The 23,233-nt window shown below is 39.0% G+C and overlaps 2 long non-coding RNA genes across 2 annotated transcripts; both read right to left on the bottom strand.

Moving 5' to 3' along the window:
* Nucleotides 1–4,605: 4,605 nt before the first annotated feature.
* On the bottom strand, nucleotides 4,606–6,255 carry LOC307169133. Its single transcript, XR_013823050.1, has 4 exons — nucleotides 6,105–6,255; nucleotides 5,945–6,004; nucleotides 5,766–5,863; nucleotides 4,606–5,541 (listed from the first exon to the last, which is right to left on the bottom strand). It is a non-coding gene; the product is annotated as an uncharacterized lncRNA (long non-coding RNA).
* A 6,258-nt stretch (nucleotides 6,256–12,513) lies between these two features.
* Nucleotides 12,514–23,083, bottom strand: LOC307169441. The gene is made up of 5 exons (XR_013823137.1): nucleotides 22,923–23,083; nucleotides 22,597–22,697; nucleotides 14,752–14,901; nucleotides 13,564–13,627; nucleotides 12,514–13,416 (listed from the first exon to the last, which is right to left on the bottom strand). It is a non-coding gene; the product is annotated as an uncharacterized lncRNA (long non-coding RNA).
* Nucleotides 23,084–23,233: the final 150 nt, after the last annotated feature.

The following is a 23,233-nucleotide window of genomic DNA, read 5'->3' as shown; positions in this document are numbered from 1 at the left end:
GTTGAACATGTGTGATGTTCTTCAAAAGAAAAAAATAACTATTTTTCCTGATTTTTCGCAAATATAATTATGTACAGTATAAATCAGTTTTGTTCATGTTCACAGCTGCTAAATTAAGTTTGCCTTCATCATAATGTACAGGCCAGCCTTGCTCACACCCCAACACAACGTAACGACATGGACTTCTTCCCTCTATATTCACATCTTGGGGGTCTTGACCCACATCGTAATGTACACGTGATCACAGGAAAAGGCTGGTTGCTCTTAAACAGGTTACGTCCCTGTGAAGTTCCTCCTCTGCCACAAACTGCTTTAATATTATTTGTATTTGCTTGTATGAAGGTGTTGACAGGTTTGCAGCCCTTTCCAGTTCCAGTTATGTCTCTCTTTCTCATTTCACTGGTACACTTCTGCACACTCATATCAGGACCCCTATGCTGATTGAGGAATTTTTGATACCGGGGCTTTATATTGTCTGGTTGAGCATGAGTGGAGAACGACACACACAAGACCAGCAGCAGAATCACAGCAGACTGATGAATCTCCATGACCTGCTGAACAATACACACATCAAAACACCTTTATTTGACTTAATAAAGCAGTTTGGTGGTGATTAGTTAAGAAAATATTTAGAAAAATTAAATGAAAAGCTGTTATATACCTTGTTTTCTGACTAAAGTGATATTAAATATTCCAAGAGTTTTTTTCTTTCTTTTCTTCTCCCAAGGCTGTAAAACAATGAAAAGCAAATTAATTATCACAACCTCAACTAATACTAGCGAAACTTACTCCACACCATTTATGTGTTGGAATGAAACTAACCGGCTTCAACGCCGACTTAAAGTGATAGTTCACCCAAAAAAATGAAAATTCTGTCATTGTTTACTCACTCTCAGATTGTTCCAAACCTGTAAGAATTGTATTTATTCTGTCGTACACAATGGAAGATATTTGGAAGAATGTTGGCAACCAAGCAGATCTCGGGCCCAAAATCTTTAGTCAAGAAAACGCTATTTATAATTATTTATAATGCACTGTAAATTAATGAATAGTCATCAACCCCTGTATAAATACTTTACAGAGAGGACACTCGTCTAAAATGTGAGTTTTTCTGTAGGTGTGTTGCTATTTGAGACCCGCTACACCAGTACACTCAACATGATTATTGATCCACAAATTCCTATCCAAATTGGCTGCTTAAAAAGAACAGCATACAGAACTATTGAAAAAAGAAGAAAACACATGAGAGATACTTACAGCAGAAAGAGCCTTCAGTCCTGTCACAAACTAATAATTCTGTTCAGCTAACTTCAGGTATCACCTTTTTCTCAGGTTTGGATCCTCAGGCTTTTAATACTCATATGTGAGCAAATAAAAGTGTGAACAGCCAATCACTGAAGAACAAGAGATAAGATAAGAGACTTTCAAAGATAAAAGCAACACAACTAAATATTTCACTTTGTGAAAGTTAATTTAAATTGGTCCTAATATAAAATAATATTATCAAAATATCATTTATTGCATATAATGCATTCATCCGTCTTTGTGATGGTTATCAAATGTTTTTGTTTTAGGTCAGACATCTGTGTTTTGATGAATAAGACATTTCTTCCCAAGGACGAATGACCAATGACCAATATCAATTTGATTTCCCTTACGAAAAAGGAGTATACTTTATTTTATGAATTAAAAGTCTTTTGCAGCTGTCTTTGTATTTTTTCTAAAATACAGATTTTTTTTCAGGACATACGGTAGTTAAATATTGTACAGAGATGAAAAAAAGAATAAGTAAGGCATTTTGTCTGCTCACATTAGTTCTGTTTCAACTTAAAAAAAAAACTTCTGAAAATGTCATTGAATAGGTGGTGCAAAACTCTATGGGCCCTGTCTTGCACCCAGCGCAATTGACTTTGTACACCGACGCACGTATCATTCCTATTTTGCACCCGCGCAAAGCGCGCTTTTCCCTCCACAGAAGCACGTCGCTAAACTAGGGAATGAACTTGCGCTCCCGGGGCGGTTCAGCGCAAAAAAGGAGGCGTGTCCCGGCGCAAACGTTCCTTCATGCTATTTTGCAGGTTTAGAAAACAGTTGCGCCACTAACCAGGAAAAAATAGTTTATAGTCAGTGGCGCGTTGCGCATGTTATTCATATGCTATTTTAAGGGCGCATGCTTGGCCATAATCAATGTAGCGTGTGCACAACGCGCATACACTTTGATTCTCTCATCTACACAGAAGCAGCAGTTTTCATTTTTGCAAATCATACATTATTACGATAGATAGATAGATAGATAGATAGATAGATAGATAGATAGATAGATAGATAGATAGATAGATAGATAGATAGATAGACAATTTATTATAAAAGCATACATCTAGCTTACACATTTACCCAAATTATCATACGCCTTTTTAACCGAAGTTAATTTGGGTGGGTTTTTCCATCCCCAACGTCCCTGTCGAGAGCGTTGCTCTCCTCGGCTGTGAACCGCTCCTGGCAAATCCGCCGTTATAATAGGAATCCACTTTAGAACAAGTGCGCCTGCTCTTAAAGGGAATGTGAGATGACGCTCTGATTGGTTTATTTCACGTTACGCCCAAACCACACCTATGAATAATGAAGCTACTTCAGACCAACCCATTTTAGATTTGCGCCTGGCGCAAGAGTCATTTTTCCCGCCGGGAAAATAGCAACAGCGCCAAGACCCGACCACAAAGTTACTTGCGCTTTGCGCTTTGCCTTTGACACTTGCGTTTCAGATCATTAAAATAGGGCCCTATATATTAATATAGAAAATATTTATCTTTTTAAAGTTTACTTTAAAAGTAGAAATGTCTCAGTAGTAGAAATGCGAGAGGCACTAAACTCTATATTTCCTTACAGATAAAGACACAACAGGTAACCAATAATACGTCAATATTTGCTATGGGTTGCTCAGGGAAATGAGTTGAGGCAAGGGTATGGGTGCAGCTGGTTCAAATAAACAAAAAACTACGGTGAAGGAACAAGGAAAAGGGAAAAAAATCTATTTATTTTTTTATCAAACGGGCAAAGTTAATGTACAGTCAGACTGCAATGATACATTGAACATGAAAAAACAGCAGGGGGTATAGGTTAACCATGTAAACATGTTAAAGGGGTCATGGACTGCATTTTTTATTGTTTTATATTGTTTATATTGATGTTAGTATTGTGACTGATATTGTGTACTTTAAACGTTCCACCTTCCAGCCAAACTCTCCCACTGAAAGAGGTGCAATAGTCCAGAGGTCCAAAGAACAAAACTTTAATCCGGTTGACAGAAGTAAACAAATGTATGGATGTCTGTGGTTTTCTGCAAATCTAGAAGTACAATATGTTACAACATTATATAACATTGCTGAATTAAGATATACATCTTTACATTGAGAAGTGACAGTTCCTATAGATATACATTTCGTGAAACAGCATGTTAAAATAATGAAGCAGTTACAATAAGATTGTGCTGGTCAAATTGCCGATTAGAAAGAAAAAAAAAAACATAATCCCTGCTTATTGACGAAAAATCAGGTACTTTAAAAACACACAAATAAATGCACAAATGCCATTCTAAAATGTGACATCAATATCAGTTTCAATAAGTTGACACAGTATCACACTAAATGTGTCTGCGCTAGTGAAACGATTGAGTCATACAGCTAGTAAGAATGTAATGATAACAACAACAACAATAACATACACTTCTAAGCTAACCGGCCACAAGGATCTGAGTAGTTGAGGATCAACAACCATAACCACTTGTCCCGTGATATTAGGAGAAGAGTTCTGCCATTTATGACAAAGTTGCAGACTGGGCAAATACTTCTGGATGAACTGTTTCCAGAAGTGATCAGCTATTACCTGGCTGTGTCGGTAGTGCTTGCGTCCCAATAGATCACTTGGTCCATACCGCTTGGACCAATAACTTGATCTGCTGGGGATCTGCCTGTCCAGGACATCTTCCTGTCCATGCCTGTCCAGGACATCTTCTCCAGCGTGCCCTCCCACCTCATCTAAGCTCCCTGCTGCTGCATGTCCACCCTCCTGCAGGTCCTTTCCTCTTCAGCACCAGCCCGCACCTCCTCCAGGCTGGCGGCGGTCCCTAATATGGGCCTTGTAATAGCAGGGATGATGGTTGGCTCCTAGCCCTGACCGGCCCGTAGTTACCATGCCCACCAATACACTGTGTCTCAGCTCAGACTCAGCAATCTCCAGGCCTTCTTGTGGTCTCCACTTTCTAGCTGTCTGCACCTTGATGCCTGCTGATGCCACCTTTGAGCCCTCGGAGTCCCGATAGAGTAGTGCCTCTGGTGTGAGAGACCTTGAACTCCTCATCGAGTCTGCTAAACAGAAAGCTGGAGCTTGTTTCTCTTTCCATACACTGTTAGACTTTTCAAGGGTTTTTTACAGTAACTTACTGGCAACACTGTTGCCAGTAAGTTACTGTAATTAAGAGTTACAGTACCAAACCGTATTTCAGTTTTGTGTAAATACAGTGCATTACTGTAAAAACGAAGCTAATCAGTACAGTGCATTACTGTAAAAACGAAGCTAATCAGTACACTACTGTAATTATTTTTATTTGTACTAAATATAAATTAGATTTGATAATTTTGATATATGATTAATTTTATTTTTATCCTACATAAGTACTACTTTCATACAAACCAATTAGACAAAGTAATCACAAAATACCATTTTTTTATTTAAAACATTTCGGATATATCACAAAATAAACATGCCAATGCTGGAAATGATGTGTGAAATTTTTACACATTAATGGGTGAGTTTAGAGACAACATTTTTTTGTGTTAATATTAACTCATTCATTGTGTTAATGATTTTAACAAAGTAAATATGTCAGAGAGGTTAGCACAAAGATGTGTAAACGTGTTAAATTAACACATTATGTGCTGTCCTTCACTGCAAACATTTTTGAAAACATACATAAAACCATAAACAAAACATTAGCATTTGACTAAATGAATGTAGAGTCATTGGTTGTTTAGCTTATACAAGTATTATAATGAAATATCAACCATTACATTCATAAAACTGCAGAATATAAATACATTTTTAAGCATTCAAAAAGGAAATGTCCAAAACAGGACAAAACACAGTTCTTTTCACAATACAAGACACATAACCCCACCTTAAAAATAATTTCACTTATTTCCAAAAATGTGTTGGATTCATGTACACTGGTGGCCAAAGGAAGTATTTAAGTGTCTTAATGTTTTTGAAAGAAGTCTCTTTGATGCTCAAGAAACATTTCTTATTATTATCAATGTCTGACTGTCTACTCCATCTTTTCTACAGCATAGGAGTAAAAATCATCATCAAAATAATCTTTAAAAAGCCAACACAATGTTTTTGTCCACCTTTGTGAATAAATGAACTTCTCCAAAGATTGGTTCCTGTTCAGAACTTGATTGACAACATCAGAATGTTCCCTGGTCAGCATGCGTGCCCACAAACACAAATGTACTCAGTCCTTCAGAGGAGATCCCAGTTCCAAAACTATATGAGAGAGAGAGAGAGAGAGAGAGAGAGAGAGAGAGAGAGAGAGAGAGAGAGAGAGAGAGAGAGAATATTAGTGTCACATTATTTTTAACCTCCTTTTTTAATTTTTATTTATTATTTTCACAAAAACTTAAGAATATATATTTGTAAACAGCTTCTGTCAATAAATAGCATACAAAAGAACTAAATTAAATAATGCCAGATTAAATTTTAATACTTACAAATCCTAAATTCTGTCCAAAAATGCTGAGATCCATAGAAAAAACGACTGAAATCGATGATTTTAGCCCATTTTAGCTTGTCTGCAGTGAAGGGGTCCCTGTTTGAGACAAATACACAGTAAGACACATGCAAGAAATCACTGTGTAATGATCGTTCTCCTTCCTCCAGTATAACCCACCTGTGCGCTGATATTAGGACCTTCCTAGTCAGGTGGGACTGCAATGGTAGAGTCTTCTGGCTAATAACATATCAAAATAATGCAAAAATATAAACTTAAGTTGTTTAGAATGCTAGATTTGGTATGAATGAATTAGTGAGAGTTTTACTGCAGTGTTTACCTGGATACATTTATCTGGTGAGACTGAACAAAGACAATGGTCCATCTTCTGATTGGTTCATTTGCTGTGTAATAAAATTAGACATAATGCAAAGGTCACTTATTTGATATAAAGTTTATAGAGATTTTATAAGATACTCTACCTAGTCTGCACCAGTGGCTCAAAGCAATTTTCACATAGCGTATGCTAATCATTTCAGCAAACTTATCTCAAAATATATCACAAATTTGGGCTGGCCTAACTTACCTCTGGAATCTTGCTAGAAGTCTGGCGCGAATTGGCACTTTGTTGCAGTTGCCTTTAAACACAAAAATGGAAGTAGGCTAAATATTAAATTCCATTAAAAAAAAACTATAATATGGTATAGTTTGAAAAATAATGCTAAAACTATAAAGGTTCTCATCAGTAGGCCAACATTAGGCTATAAACAGAATTTCACATTCATTTATTCACATTTATTGTTTATGTAAACGCGTTGCTCGTTGGCATATTCACAATTCAATCTAACAAAGTGTGTAAAATTGAACGTTAGCTCAGTTTACCATGGTAAAGTTCGTTACCGCCATGTTGACGACGAGTAACGTTAGGCTAACGTTAACGTTATATCATAGGTTAAACTGGGCACCAGGGCCGGCGCTCCGCACACGCACATCACGCGCTGCGCGTAGGGCACCAAGTGCTTGGGGGGGCACCAAAAAATCTGGGTCGTGAAAAAAAAAGAAGCGTTTTTTTTTTTTTTTTTTTTTTTTTTGGTGATTTTCGTTTTTTTGCAGAATCTGTTAGTTGAGATCACGAAGAAGCCTCTGCATGTTTGAGATAGCAGTATTGGTATATTTAAAAGCGTACATTTTGATTTTGAAATCGGCTTGTTTTTCGGAGATTCTAGCACGCAGTAGGGGCTTGTCATTGTCGGTGTGTATTTCCACCATAGACTGTAGATTTCCACTGAATAAGCCGGCATGGCTACTTATTATGCAGCGCTCTGGCCGGCTCTATCTGATTTCAAAATTCAATGACGATGGACGCAAATAACATTACGATGTCCAGCAATCGATTTAAATAGTAGGTTACATGGGGTTTAATTTGACGTTTAATGAGATGTAGCCTAATACATGTTGTCAGTCCCAATATATAGATCCGCCAACTACGTTAACGTGTATCTCAATGGTCCAGTGGTAGAGCTTTCGCCAGCCTTGTCAGAGGGTGTGGGTTCGAGTCCGATCTTGTATGGTTTTTTTTTTTTCTCGTATAGTTTTTTTTCTCTCATCAAAACGATTATGTTCATCAGTGGTTGTAGCAGGGACAAGCAAACGTTTGCATTATGTTTTGTGATTTCAACAGAATGAACCACCAAGCATTTGTGCCTAGGGCACCCAAATGGCTAGCACCGGCCCTGCTGGGCACAATCCTGTCAACACACACAGAAGGTTTTTTTTTTTTTTTTTTACCTTGCTTGCTGATCTCTCTCTTGGTGAAGTGAATTCCGTCTCTTCCCCGGGCCAGACACGAACGTCGCGATCCAACAAAACACAGACCCCATTACCTACTCTGGATGCTCTGACGCGACACGACAAATCCCAGACAGATGCGCCGCGGCCGTTATATTTCTGACGTAGTCCGATACGAGTCCAAGCGCTCGCGCTATTTCTGACAAGGGACAAACAGGTTTGCATTTAAAGGTCCAGTCGCTTCAATGTGTCCAATATAGACAGCCTCTGGCTATTATAGCGTTGTAGACACGAGGTGTAAGGCAAAAATTAGGAAATAAAAAGCACGGTGGAATGTTGCCAGCCAGAGAGGCAGTTACGTCAAATACAGTAGTATACAGCAAATTTAAAAAATACAGTAAGTCTCTGTATGTGGTGTTAGACGTCACAGAAAATTCCCATGATGCAATGGGAATCACAGTTATTTACTGTAAAGAGAAATAGCAGTATAATACTGGGGGATTTAAAGTAAATAACTGTAGAAATTACAGAAAAGTCTAACAGTGTAGGGTGATTCACTGCTCAAGCTGCATGACAGTCCCAGCCACCTGCGGAGGTATCTACTTACCTTCTTCTCCATGGTCTCCACTGTTGACAAGGATACCTCATACACCAAGATTGGCCAGAGGACTCGAGGTAAGATACCAATGTTAGTAAATCCAGGCTGTAGATCAGCCTTGTAGGCCAGACTTTTTGACTGTGAGGAGCCAAGATTCAAGCTCCCTGATGATGACTGTTGCATGCCCGAGGATGCTGTCAAAAACCATGCCAATATATGTAACCACTCCGGTCCTACTTGCCCTGCTCTGAGCGGGATTCAAACCAGCTTCTCTGGCATGGGAGACATAGACACTAACAAGAACGCAAAAGACCACGGCCTCTAGCGTCAGTCAGTGCGCCTCTTGATATCAGTAGAGTGAGGTTTACCTGATCAGCTCTCACTAGCTGGCCTCCATTACATCAAGGCTACTGACTACTTCTTGGTGATGGATTGGATAACAATACCACCCACCTAGAAGTGGAACTTTACAGCACCATGGACCTGGCTTGTCGGACTTAAAGGATTAGTTCACCTCAAAATGAAAATTTCCTGATAATTTACTCACCCCAATGCCATCCAAGATGTTCATGTATTTCTTTCTTCAGCGTAAAATAAATTACGTTTTTTTGAGAAAAACATTTCAGGATATTTCTCCACAAAATGGACTTCAACCGGAACCAACATGTTGAAGTCCAAATCAATGCAGTTCTTCAAATGAGTCTGCACGTTTAGTCAGATGCCTAACATATGTGAAGAGACAGTGCCAACTCTTGTGAAGACTTCAGATTAAGTAAACTCTGAATCAACAAGCACCAATGCTACATTTTTCTAAGTGTCATAATAATTTGTTAATAGACATGTATCTATTACTTCACTGTAAAAATAAAATAAAATACATCCCCAAGTCAAAAATTTCTAGTGACTGATCACATACATTTTTCAATTAGTCTGACATATTATTTTTCATTGAGCCAATGTTAACAGACTATTGCAACAAGAATTGCACTTGGGCCAATTAAAAAATTTAGATGTGACCAGTCACTAGAAAATTTTGACTTGGAGAGGTACAGTGTTCAATGAGCTAGTTTGTTTCAGCCTTAAATGAATACATTGTTTAAATTAATCCATTGACAGTTAACAGCGTGATTTGTATATGCACATTTATGAAATACATAACTTGGACACACAGTTATCTCTGATAACTTGGACACACAGTTATCTCTGATAACTGATAATGTAGACACATGCATTTTCTGATAAAGGGGGGGTGAAACTCTCAGTTTCAGTCAATCTCATGTTAATCTTGAGTACCTATAGAGTAGTATTGCATCCTTCATATCTCCAAAAAGTCTTTAGTTTTATTATATTTATAAAAGAAAGATAAGTTGTTCCGAGTCTTTCTGGAAAAAAACGAGCGGTTGGAGGCGGAGCTAAAGAATCACGAGCGCTGTTCACTGTTTACGTGCTGTGCTTTCGCGCCGATAGCTAACAACACACAGACATTTGAACCAGTTTTACTCACCGCCTGCGGTTCCAACGCACGACCGTGAACCTTTATTGTTGGGACTGCTCCATCCTTAATGATTAGACGGTCTGCAAATCTGGCGTCGAACTGGGCCTTGTTTATAACTTGAAAAAAACTTTCCGAAACTTGTGACAAACCGGAAGGAGTATTTTTGGCATAAATACTCCATCAAACATACAACTTAATTTTTGAAACTTTGTCCATGTTTAGCATGGGAATCCAACTCTTCAACAGTGTAAAAAACCCAGTATGCATGAAATAGCATTTCACCCCCAACCCCGCCCCCTTTAAGCTGCTTTGAAACAATAAAGTGCTATACAAATAAATGTGAATTTAGTTTCATTGAAATAAAAAAAAAAGAATATTTATATTTTCCCTTTTCCCTCAACGATTTGGCTTCATTGTAATGAAGTAAACGATCTTTGAAAAGCTTGAAAAACACATTGCGTTCATAGATTGGTGTTTTATATTTGTTCAAGCTTGACAACCTTGTTGCATTTTTGTTTATTTTCTAATATATATGTCTAATTACAGATGGTACACAGCTTAATCTGTTCAAAGTAATGCTTATAAGAGAGCCACTTGTCCTAGTCCTCCTTGCAAATGCCATTTTGCACCACTTGTAATTTCTACCAAAAAGACTCAGGAGGATTCTCGAATGAGATAGAATTTATTTTATGAAAGGTTTTACAGACAAAATAAAATAGATGCACGACAAGCTCCGTCTCAGTTCTTTGGCGTAGGCCCCGTCCTCCGTCCGGGTCTGAAAGTTAGCTTGTAGGTCCTGCCTGATGATAGAGGCAGGGGCGGAGCCTACCCCCTGACGAGTGGACGGGAGCCATTCTGCTGGTGGTGGGGAGGATGGGGGGAAACTTTACTACGACACCTGCAGGCAACAAAATGGGGCGGTAAGAACAGTCTTATATATTTGATGTCAGGCTGTGATTGGTAGCGTGTAATTGTGAATTAATGACGTGAAAGTAGAGTCTTTCTAGTAGAACTTTCGCTTACGCTTTCATTTCCGTAAAATCTCTGCAACAGAAGTGAAGAGTGCATGTTAGCATGAACACAATAGACACATTGATGGGAAATAAACTAGGTTAAAAAATAACCACAATTATCAACATTAACATATACTAAATATCCTGTACACACAGGTTGCTTTATTGCTTTAATCACTCTTGTCCCTCAGTATTATGGAGTTTTTATTGCAAACCTCATGCGACTTAAACACTGGACAGCACAAACATGACCTTGGCCAATGTAACTGGATGATGGGAATTTCATCACCCTTATTTGTTGTTATATATTGTTACAGTACCAGTCAAAAGTTTGGAAACATTACTATTTTTAATGTTTTACTTTACTATTTTTAATGAATGATTTCTGAAGGATCATAAGACACCAAAGACTGGAGTACTTGCTGATGAAAATTCAGCTTTGCATCACAAAAATAAATTACATTTTAAAATATATTAAAAAAAATTAAAAAATATATATTTTTTTTTGTTGTTGTTGTTTTTTAACTGCAGGCTTGATGAGCATAAGAGACTTCTTTCAAAAACATTAAAAATAGTAATGTTTCCAAACTTTTGACTGGTACTGTATATAAGTAGATTTTCAAAAATTCAAAATGGAATGATGTTTCAAAGTTCAGTTTCTGTACAACTCAACTCAACTCAACTTTTATTTATAAAGCACTTTCAAAACCATTAGAATGGACCAAAGTGCTGACCAAAGTGCTGTCCATAAGTAGGCTAAACAATAACTCTAAAATACATACAAACATTAAGTTACATTAAAACAAGACACAAAAGAATCAGACAACAAATCACTCACAGTGTACACCTGAGCTCCTTCATCTAGATTTTTAAATGATCTAAAATATCCTGTCGTGATGCACACAGTTGATTTGTTTGTTTTACTCAGTCTAAATCAGTGGTTGTCAGATCAAGTAGCACATATAATCAAATATTGAGTGTGCACGTCAATATAAGAATGTGTGGAGGATTCTAGGTCTAATTCTAGCTGTGAACTAGAATTAGAACAACTATCATTGTGAACTATTTGCATTAATTTGCATTACAATATGCACAGGCCTACTTTTATTTGTATGCCTAATATGTCGAAAATGTAAAACATTTATTGTCTTATCACACTCAGTTAGGATTACATGAATCAGGTAAATGCATATTTTCAATTCAAAATGGCCATATTTGAGAAAATAAGTCAAGTTGTTTGCATCACCACTCACCAGATGTTACAGTTAACATGTTATAAATATTTTGTTAAATCATACCCCACTCTCTTTTAATGTTAAATGTTTAGTTGGTGGCGCAATGGATAAGACACATGCCTTTGGTGTGAGAGACCCGGGTTCGAATCCACTGTGAGACACCAATGTGTCCCTGAGCAAGACACTTAACCCCTAGTTGCTCCAGAGGCGTGCGACCTCTGACATATATAGCAATTGTAAGTCGCTTTGGATAAAAGCGTCAGCTAAATGAATAAATGTAAATGTAATGTAATGTAATCTTTGCACTGCAATACACATTCTGCTTCTGCAAAAAAAGTAAAAGTTTGATTTGATTGGCCATCTCAACAATTTGGCCATTTTTAATTATTGGGGAGACTTGTCCTCGAGAACCATTGGCTCCAAATACTAAACATGAATTCATAAAAGATTAATTGTAATTCATTGATTTTAATGTGTGGATATACAAATAAGCAAAATATGAAGTAGTTGGTAACTTGTCATTTACACTTTGAATAAAAGCAAAGACAAAAATGAAGTAATTGGATATTTTTCCTTCAGTTAGTGTTGTTCGGAAGCAAGACAATCCATCAGACGAGTTTAAGGGTAGTAGAGAAGTTTTATTGAGGATTACAGACAGGTGGACAAACATCTGCATCTTTCTTCCCTCGTCTGTTTTTGCTCATTCACAACTCCCTTTAAAAAGTTTTTTAATGCTCAAAAAGTGTTAACAGAGTGATTAAACATTCAGAAGATTAGTTGAATCTTGCACATGACCACAGTTACACAGTGCATGCATGAAGAAGTGAAGAATATGCCATCAACTTAAATAACATGAAGTTACTTTAACATTATGCTCATTTAAGGTAAATGATGAGAGAAGATATTCTTGTTAATCAGAGTTCATAAAGACAGAGGGGTACATTTTATATTTGTATTTTTTACTTATTTATTATTTTTGGCTTCATGGTTGACTCACTTTTTTCTCTTTTTGCACTTGAAAAACAAAGAAAGATGGGAAAGGAGAAGTGAACAAATAATGAGAAAATAAAGCTCTGTGATGCTCTATTCAGCTAGACATTTGTATGCCTTACATAATGTACAGGCAAGCGTTGGTCACACACCAACACTATATAACGGAGAGGGATCAAGCTCCCTGTATAGACACATTTTGGGGGCATAGTTCCAGATTCTAATGTACACATGACCAAAGGAAAACGCCCGTTGCTCTGAAACTGGTTATTGCCCAGTGGAGTTCCTCCTTTACCACAAACTGCGTTAATTTCATTTTCATTTGCTTGTATGAAGGTGTTAGTAGGTTTGCAGACACCACCAGGTCCAGTAATGCCTCTGGTTTTGATTTCACTGGTACACATTTTCTCATTCACAAGAGGTCCCACATGCTGTTTGATGAAAAATTGATGATCGGTTAGAGCATGAGTGGAGAACGACACACACAAGACCAGCAGCAGAATCACAGCAGACTGATGAATCTCCATGACCTGCTGAACAATACACACATCAAAACACCTTTACTGACATTTGACTTTCTAAAGCAGTTTAGGTGTGATAAGTTAAGAAAATATTAAGATATTTAAGATAATTAAGATATTTAAAATATTTAAGAAATTAAATGAATAGCTGATATATACCTTGTTTTCTGAGTAAAGTGATATTAAATGTTCCAAGAGTTTTCTTTCTTTACTTCTCTCAAAGCTGTAAAACAATGAAAAACAAATGAATAATCAAAAGTTGAATTAATGCTAGTGAAACTTGCTCCACAACACTTATTTGCTGTAGTAAAACTAACTGGCTTAACATAGACTTAAATTTTTGCCCAGTAAACTGGATTTTATATATTTTTTTTTTTGTAAAACCTAACATGATATTCAAATATTTGACAGTGCATATGTGACATTGTCCAATTTTTCTGAACAATGTTTTCTCTGGTTGAAATTACATCACTTTATCATCAGTAGGTTATTCTGCAAATATTCAACTATATGTTTTGTATGTACTACTGCTATTCCCCCATTGTGCCTGCAGGTGGCACTGTCACTATTAGTTGTTGTTCTTTAAAATACATGTTATGATAGTAAAAACATAACAAAGGCTATGTCAGTTTGTGAAAGCTGTAATCATTCTCAAAACCAAGAAAAAAGTATTTAGCCAATGGGGAGACTTTGGAAGAAACCTGAATTTCCAGTCCAGCAGGACATAACTTGTAAAAAGGTTAGTTTTTAACACAACCAGTTGGCTAAATGTTTTAAACTATGTACAGGAATTCAAATGTCATGATTTATGATTGATCTTATTATACATCAACAACAGCAAGTTCATAGAAAAAAAAAAACTACTTATGCTACTTCTTCTTCTACATTAATAGACCAAATACATTCAAATTGTAATATCCAGTACCATGCTAAAAATCAGACAGTTGGAGAGTTATCATCATATAAATAATATTTAAGCACTTTAGATTAGCCAACTTTTTTTATGTTAAAGCTAAGTTCTATGGTTAATTTGCTTTATATGGGCTATAGTTCAGTACAAAGACTGATAAAGTCTATCTGGAGAAAAATCTTACACTGACATTAGGTAAATTACTGAGAGCAGAGCCCTCCAGGAGCAGGATTGAAGACCTCTAAATACTTTACAGAGAGGACACTCATCTGAAATGTAAGTGTTTCTGTAGGTTTGTGTTGCTTTTTGAAAACTTCTTTTGCCTTACACCAGTACACTCAATATTATTATTGATACACAACCTCTTTCCACATTGGTTGCTTAAAAAGAACAGCAATGTACAAATGCACAATTATTGGAAAAAAGAAGATACTTACATATTACAGTCTGTAGTTTGGAAAGAGCCTTCAGTCCTGTCACAAACAAATTCTGTTCAGCTAAGTTCAGGTATCGCTGTTAACTCAAGTTTGGATCCTCAGGCTTTTTATACTCAGATGTGAGCAAATAAAAATGTGAACAGCCAATCACTGAAGAACAAGAGATAAGATCAGAGATTAACAAAGACTAAATATTTTCACAAGAAATAGGAGGCAAGCTTTTGTAAAAGCAACACAGAAAATAACTGTTTCACTTCAAAAGTGAACTTATTTTGGCCCACAAGATATATGTTTATATAAGTTTAATTAAAATCTTAATATAAAATTATATTATTTAGAAATATTATTTCCTGCATATAATGCATTCATCCATTGGTGATAGTTAGTTATAATCAAATCTTTTTGTAACAATGTTTTGTCACTTTAGGGCCCCAACATGAATAGATTGGGCATAAGGTTAGGGTGTCTGGGGGGCAGGAGCACGGGAAGCGCTGCAACACCCGTCACAGTTACCAGCTGGTGTGCCCAGGTTGTCCACCAGAGGGCACTCCTTCTCTGACCTTTGCCACTCAACCATGAACTTCAGTTCCCATAATCCTTTGCCCGGACTCATCACTATTTATTGCATTCACCTGTGTGTCAGTACATATTCTCTCTGCCATTTCTCATTTAGGTTTTGTAATTGTCACACAGCATTCATGAGCACTCTCCCTTGTCTTTTGTTCTTCTGTGGCTTGGTTGCAAGTGTTTTTGACCCTTTGCCTGGCATGACCATGATTCTGGATTTTCCAATAAAGCTGCGCTTGGATCTCACCTAGTCTCAGAGCTATCCGTGACAAAAACCTTGATCACCTCAGATCCAGCAGCATGATAATCCAGATTCTTCCTCATGCCAGTAAGAAGGAGCGGAGGGCACGACATCAAGCATTGACTGCTCTGCATCAGCAGGGGTGCAGGGTAGGTGGATTTGCTCAGTTATTTTGGTCCCTGGCTGTGGGGCTGGAGTATGATGAAACTGGATTAGTAGTAATTTTTAATGGATGCCTGGACTACCCATTGCCTTTGTGGGAGATGGAGGAATTTAAAACTATGGGTTTTTGGGGCTTCATTGACTACCTTCAATATCTAAGTCGAGTTGTTACTCCTGGTCAGGGTGAACCTATTCCTAGGATCCCAAATTGTCTTCGTTTTTCAAGACAAACCGTGACCAAAATGAACATTTGAGATTTATTTGCAGCTACCGTCTCAATCACGCGTGTAATGCAGCTTTCGTTGTACCAGTCATTGATTGATGATGTAAAACTCCGGACAAGTTTTCTTGCGTGTGTCCGTTTTAACTCGTCTTGACTGTCGTATAGTCTGACATTAATGACAACTGAGATCTTACAGTGACTGTGACATGATTTACAGCGATGATCATGCTCTGACAAGCAACAATCTTAAAGGACTAAAATCGCACAGTGTGCACCCGGCTTTACATATTGTCACTCTCCTCTAAAATGTTGGCTATGTTTTTAGCAAATGAATATACATTAATTAAATATTGTACATAGATGAAATAGAGTATAAGGAAGAAATTGTGTTGTCAGTTTTTGTAATAGTGAGATCTGGACCCTAATTTAAAGTGACTGAAAATATTTATTTTTATAGTCTACTTTAGAAATGCCTCAGTGGTAGAAAAGCAAGAAGCACTAAATTATGTACATTCCCTTACAGATAAAGACACACTTCACACAACAGGTAACCAATAATATGTCAATATTTGTCATGGGTTGCTCAGGGAAATGAGTTGAGAAAAGGGTGGTTTAATAAAACAGAGGGTAATCCAAAACAATGGCAAGGAAGCAGGAAATTTTGTTATTTTCTTAATCAAATTTCAAACAGACAAAGTCAATGTACAGTCACAACTGCAATGATACTCATTGAAAAACAAACAGCCAGGGGTATAGGCTAACCACTGTGTAAATGTTAAATGCCTCAGTAATCATTTATTGTTTAATTAAGTGTATGATTTTTTATTATTTTTTAATATATATCTTGATATAGCCTATATATCAAGATATAAAAATCATATTCACTCACTCAAAGATTATGGCTATGTTTTTAGCAAAAGAACCAAAGATTTTCTTTTTTTTTTTCAGGACATACAGCAATTACATATTGAAATAGAGTATAAGGAAGAAATTTAGTCTGCTTACTTCAGTTCTGTTTAATGTAACATAAAAATATATCAAAAAAATAAAATAAACATTTGAATAGGTGGTGCAAAAACAAGCCAAAAACTCTACATATTAATATTAAATATATTAACATATAAAAATGTGTCATTAAAGCAGGAAGCACTAAGCTGTGTACATTACCTTACCGATAAAAACACACATGCCACACAATGGGTAACCAATCATAAATCAATATAGTTTCATCCTTTGAGGTTTTGTGATTAGCATGAGTCAGCCTGAACACCTCACAGTTGCACATTGTTCATAATGAATGATGACCTAGATCACACTGACAACTTTGCAAGATACTCAAACATGATGATAACAAACACTTTCTCAGTCTAGCACACATAAAAAAAACTCACAGTAGTGCGATTACAGTCTTTTCCTTTGGAGAAAATCTGAGATGGAAACTGTCAACTGTGAGTTGCTCAGGCATAAACTTGTTGAATGCTACTTAATTTACTTTTAAAAGACTATCAAATAATCTTATTGTATTATGAGTTTTTGGCATCTTTGGTACACCCCAAAGAAATGTTCAAACATTTTTCAAGTAGTAGTTTTCAGAGGAACCTGTCCAACCTACCCAGAGGGAAATGTCCTAGGTTGCTCTCTCATAGCATATAGGAAACCCGATGAAGTTCTCAGTAATGCTCATGCTGCTGATTTGAAAGGTGAGGGTTAATGGGTCTATTTATCTAAATATGTATATAAGAAATATACTGTAAGATGATGGAAAATGAGCTAAGAGCTAATTAAAGGCTTGTAGAGCATTTTTAAGAATTTACGGCACTAAAGCACAGCTTGCATAAAAATACAGTAGACTTGCACAAAAAAAGAGCACAGCACTGGGAGAAATCAATATTAAGAAAAATGTAGAATTACAATGAACAAACAAAGATGGTTATATTCCATTATAACCGAAAAAAGAAAAGAAAGATCTAATCTCTCTCCAAACATTTTGGCGCTATTTTAGACTTAAAAGCGTCCTGAGCGTCCTGGTTACTGTTGTAACCTGTTCCCTATCAGTCGTTCACTCTCGACGTACGTCGGACCGACTAATAGGAATCTCGCTAGAGAGCCCAATCTACTTTGAGTGAAAATAAAGGAGCAAATGCACATTGGCGTGCAATCATTTGCATCAGCTGTTCAGCCACGCTGCCACGCAGCGTGGGTATATAATGAGCAGAAGGTGCGATTGCACTTCAGCTTTTTGCTTTGGAGCCGAGCGTTTCGATGCTGTTTAATCTGAGTAATCAAACAAGGAGCAAGCTCTTCAGGAGGATCTTTCGTGTCTGGTGCGGGCGATACAGCGTGGCAGCAGGGTTGACTTTCTTTCTCTCTCTCTCTTTTGTTTTGTTTTTGTGTTACTGAGCAAAACAAAAAGGCTGTTTTCACAGCTGGTAACGGTGCACCAAGAGCGCTGAATAGCCATTCTTACGGCTGGTAAGACCGCCGTGAAGAGAGACTGCGCACGACAGGTTGCACATTTCCTGTCTGTGTCTGCTGCGACCGTTCCCCTGCGTGTCTTCAGTACCAAGGAGAGCATTCTCCTGAAAGAGCTTACATGGGTGTGAGTTGGGTCTTTCTAAAGATGACATTCCACCCGTGTGTTTCTGGATGCAGTCATTTCCTGTCCTCACTGACAGCCACGATCACTGTCTCTGAGGACTTGGAAACATGTGAGACTGTGTTCGTGGGTGGTTCATGTTTTTGCACGGGAACATGACCACGTCAGCACGCCGGTTGACTCTTCTTTCTCTGGAAAGCTTGAGTCCCCTCTGTCGTTGGTCAGCCGCTGCTTGTGTATAAAAGCACAGCTGCAGGTCTACTCGACACTGTGGGAGACCGTGGAGATCAATGAGAGCTTCCGCTGGACAAAACCCGCTGGGTATCTCGCTCCTTGTGTGCCGTCGAGATGCCTCGGAGAGAGGGGCTGTCTAGTTCTGAAAATGAGTATGATGCCTCATGGACCACCCCCTCAGTCTACTCGTCACCAAGGGTGTCATGCAACCAAGCTGCCTCCTGCACCTCCTGCCCCGTGGAACCAGGTAAGTTTTGCTCAGCACACTCAGACTCCGCTACAGGCCGCCTCCCAGAGAGAGCCTCCAGAGTCCCTCGCCTACAGTACCTTTGGACTCGCTTGTGCGGTCTCTGCGAGCCTGGTTAGCGCTCCCCAGTAAGTCTCGCTAGCTCATCTGGACCATCAGGCTCGGCTATGCGATTCAGTTCGCCCTGCGTCCCCCCAAGTTTTGGGTCATCCACTCAACTACAGTGAGAGAAGCCGATGCCCATGTCTTGTGGGCAGAGATCGTAATCCTACTGGCGAAGGATGCGATAGAGCCAGTCCATCCAGCCGATATGAGGTCAGGGCACTACAGTCCCTACTTCACTGTACCCAAGAAAGGAGGTGGGTTACGTCCGATCTTGGACCTGAGAGTTTTTAATCAGAACCTCCACAAGCTGTTCAAAATGCTCACGCAGAAATATATTTTCAAATGCATCCGTCCCCGAGATTGGTTTGCAGCGATCTACCTGAAGGACGCGTACTTTCATGTCTCGCTTCTTCCTCAACACTGCATTCGAGGGTCGAGCAAATCATTACAAGGTCATGCCCTTCGGGCTGTCCCTGTCTCCCAGTGTCTTCATGAAAGTCAAGGAGGGTGGCCCTTGTTCCCATGAGAGAACAGGGTGTTCGCATCCTCAACTATCTCGACGACTGGCTCATACTAGCACACTCTCGAGATCAGTTATGCAAACACAGGGACCTCGTGCTCACGCACCTCAGCCAGTTGGGTCTTCAGGTCAACTGGGAGAAGAGCAAACTCACCCCCCGTGCAGAGGATCTCTTTTCTCGAAATGGAGTTGGATTCAGTTGCACAGACAGCACACCTCACAGAGCAACGCACTCAATCTGTGCTGAACTGCTTGAACACGTTCAAAGGCAGAATGGCTGTTCCACTGAAATTCTTTCAGAGGCTCCTGGGGCATATGGCAGCGCCAGCAGAGGTAACTCAGCTCGGGCTGCTCCATATGAGACCGCTTCAGCACTGGCTTCATGGCCGAGTCCCGAGATGGGGTGGCATCACGCATTCACCGGGTAACAATCACACCGGCGTGCCGCCAGACTTTCCTGCGGGCAGGAGTGCCCTTGGAACAGGTGTTCACAGATGCCTCTGCCACTGGCTGGGGTGCCACGTACAACGGGCATGCAGAGTCAGGGGTGTGGACAGGCCCTCAACTGCATTGGCACATCAACTGCCTCGAGTTGCTAGCCGTACGTCTCGCTCTAAGCCGCTTAAAGAGGCCGCTACAGTGCAACTGTTGCGTACATCAACCAACAAGGTGGTCTACGCTTCCGTCACATGTCGCAACAAGCCCGCCCTCTCCTCCTCTGGAGTCAGAAACATCTGAGGTTGCTTCAAGCCATGTTCAGCTGATCTGGAGAGATTTCGGGGAGGTTTTGGTAGACCTGTTTGTCTCCACCGAGGGAACACTCAGCACGGATGCACTGGCCCACAGCTGCACCAGGGCCTCTGGAAATATGCGTTCCCCTCAGTGAGCCTACTTGCGCAGACCCTGTGCAAAGTCAGGGAGGATGAGGACCAGGTCCTTCTGGTGGCTCCCTATTGGCCCACCCAGGTCTGGTTCCCAGAATTCATGCTGCTCGTGACAGTCCCTCCCTGGCCCAATCCTCTGAGGAAGGACATTCTGACTCACAGACGGGAGTCTGGTCCCTGGACGGGACGCAGAGATTCTAGGACTTACCTACAGAGGTACTTAACACCATCACTTCTGCACGGGCGCCATCCATGAGACGTGCGTACGCCTTGGAGTGGTGTTCTTCTCGCCGAGAGGGCCTCCGAAGATGTTTGATAGGGTCCGTGCTTCTTGCAGCAAGGGCTGGATTGAAGGCTGTCTCCCTCCACCCTCAAAGTACATGCTGCTGCTATTTCAACATATCACGACCACATAGATGACAAATCAGTAGGAAAGAACAACCTGGTCATCAGGTTCCTTAGGGGGGTGAGATGGTTAAACCCTCCTTGACCCCCCCCCTCCATACCCTCTTGGGACCTTTTCCTGGTGCTTCGATGATGCTCCCTTTGAGCCTTTGCAATCAGCAGACTTAAAGCTTCTCTCCATGAAGACTTTGCTGCTGATTGCATTGGCCTTCAAGAGGGTAGGGGACCTGCAGGCAGACCTGGACAGGAGGAGAAGCTCACGGGCAATCGGGGTTGACATGGAGGCAAAATGACAAAATAATTAATCAGAATACTTCGCAAAAGTTTCTCCTGCTCCTAGCTCATGGACACCTCCTACTCACACTCACCGTCTCTGCAAGGTTCGTAAGGGAATGATTCAGATTTCTCTCGGCACAGCTACTAGAAGACAGACGGGTTGCTCACATCACCTCTACGTCATCAAGCTCAGTTTGAGTCTGCGCAGTACGCTCAGCCATCAGGAAGCGAGTGCTTCTAATTGACTTCACTTGTCTCCATTGAATCCAATGGGGTCGCTGTGTACAGTTTATATACTGTCTATGCTGTAAACCCCTTGTGTAGGATTAGGGGTGTGGAGTGCGTGCGTATTGCACGTCATAAAGTGCGTAGGCCTATCATATGCTCGCGAAAACTCGAAAATGCACGGAGACCATAACAAAACTGCCAAAGAATTTAGCAACATAGTTACATGTCTGAACATGAACACTTTTTGATTCCCGATTTAAACCAATGAAATTACAGAAATGATAGTCAGGTGATTCAGAAATAATACGTATATCCTAAAGTGCAACAAATGAAATGTCCAACAGAGGGCACCAGCATCATTAAAGCTTAGCCTTTTGTACAGCATATTTATAATAAAACCATCGTATTTTAAAATATATTAATCATATCATATAATAAAATATGATTTTAATGTTACTTACTGTAAATCTATAACAAATTATTATACTTTCAGAATCTTTACTTTTTAAAATAATTTTGTTTTTGCATTTTTAAATTTACTTTTATATTTACATAATGTAATGACAGTATATTTAGTATAAAAAGTTCATTATTTTATTTATCAAAATAAACAGAAAATAGTACAAACTTTGATAATGTGATTATTTTGAACAAGTATTAACTTAGACATTATTAAATTATTTTCACACAAAATCTGTTGCTCCATAAATGTTCAATACTAATATTTTTTCTGCAATCATACACTATGGGAGAAGAGAAAAGCAAAAAAAAAAAAAAAAAAAAAATTATTGTCAGCCGAGGGGGTCTTGTTACATGTCTTCTATACACTAATTATGCCTTCAGCAAAATGTACAGGCCAGCCGCCTTCACACTTCAACTCTATTAAACGAGTGTCCTTGACCCCTCTGTATCTACAGTCTGGGTGTGTATCCCCACTTCTTCTTTTACAAATGACCACAGGAAAAGGCTTTGTACTCCTAAACTTGTTATCGCCCTGTGGCTCTCCTCCTCCGCCACAAACTGCTTTAATCTGATTTTTATTTGCTAGTATGAATGTGTTGATTTCTTTGCAGCCGTTGGTGGTTGGGGAATCTGTGATTCCTCTCGCGCGTATCTCACGGTCACATCTCTGTACAGTCATTTTCCCAAACACATGCCTGATGAGGAACTGCTCATAACCTTCTGGTTGACCATGAGTTGAGCACGACACACACAAGACCAGCAGCAGAATCACAGCAGACTGATGAATCTCCATGACCTGCTGAACAATACACACAACAAAACACCTTTATTTGACTTAATAAAGCAGTTTAGGTGAGACTAAGAAAATACTGTTGAGACCCTTCCTTTGTTTTTACTTGCATATCTTAGTGACTTTACGTTAACCCAGCTGTGCACTTTTTTGTACACACACAGATCCAGTCCCTCTGTTTTTCTGTATTATATATCTTATACTTGCTGAGTAAAGTTCTAAAGCTCTTACCTTGTTGTTGTGGGTAAGTGAATATTTTGTTGTCTTCTTTTGCCTGTAGGCTTTACGGTAATGAACAAACCCCAGAAAATCCTGATGAAACTTGCTCCAAACACGTGTTTAGACTTCAGTGTTGTCTGTCAGAACCGCTGGAGTTTTTATTGCAAACCTAAAGTGACCTTTAAACACTGGACAGTGCAAACATGATTTATTCGGTTAACGGGAATTTCATGGCCCTTATTTGTTTTTTCCAAATATTCAACAAGGAAAACATTAACTGTGTTTCAAAGTCCAGTTTCTAACAAACCAGAGCTAAATAAAAT

Source organism: Squalius cephalus, assembly GCF_949319135.1.
Source record: "Squalius cephalus genome assembly, chromosome: 13".
In the NCBI taxonomy this organism is placed as follows: domain Eukaryota; kingdom Metazoa; phylum Chordata; class Actinopteri; order Cypriniformes; family Leuciscidae; genus Squalius; species Squalius cephalus.
Note: the sequence above shows the minus strand (reverse complement) of the source record. Positions and strands in the feature narration are given on the sequence as shown.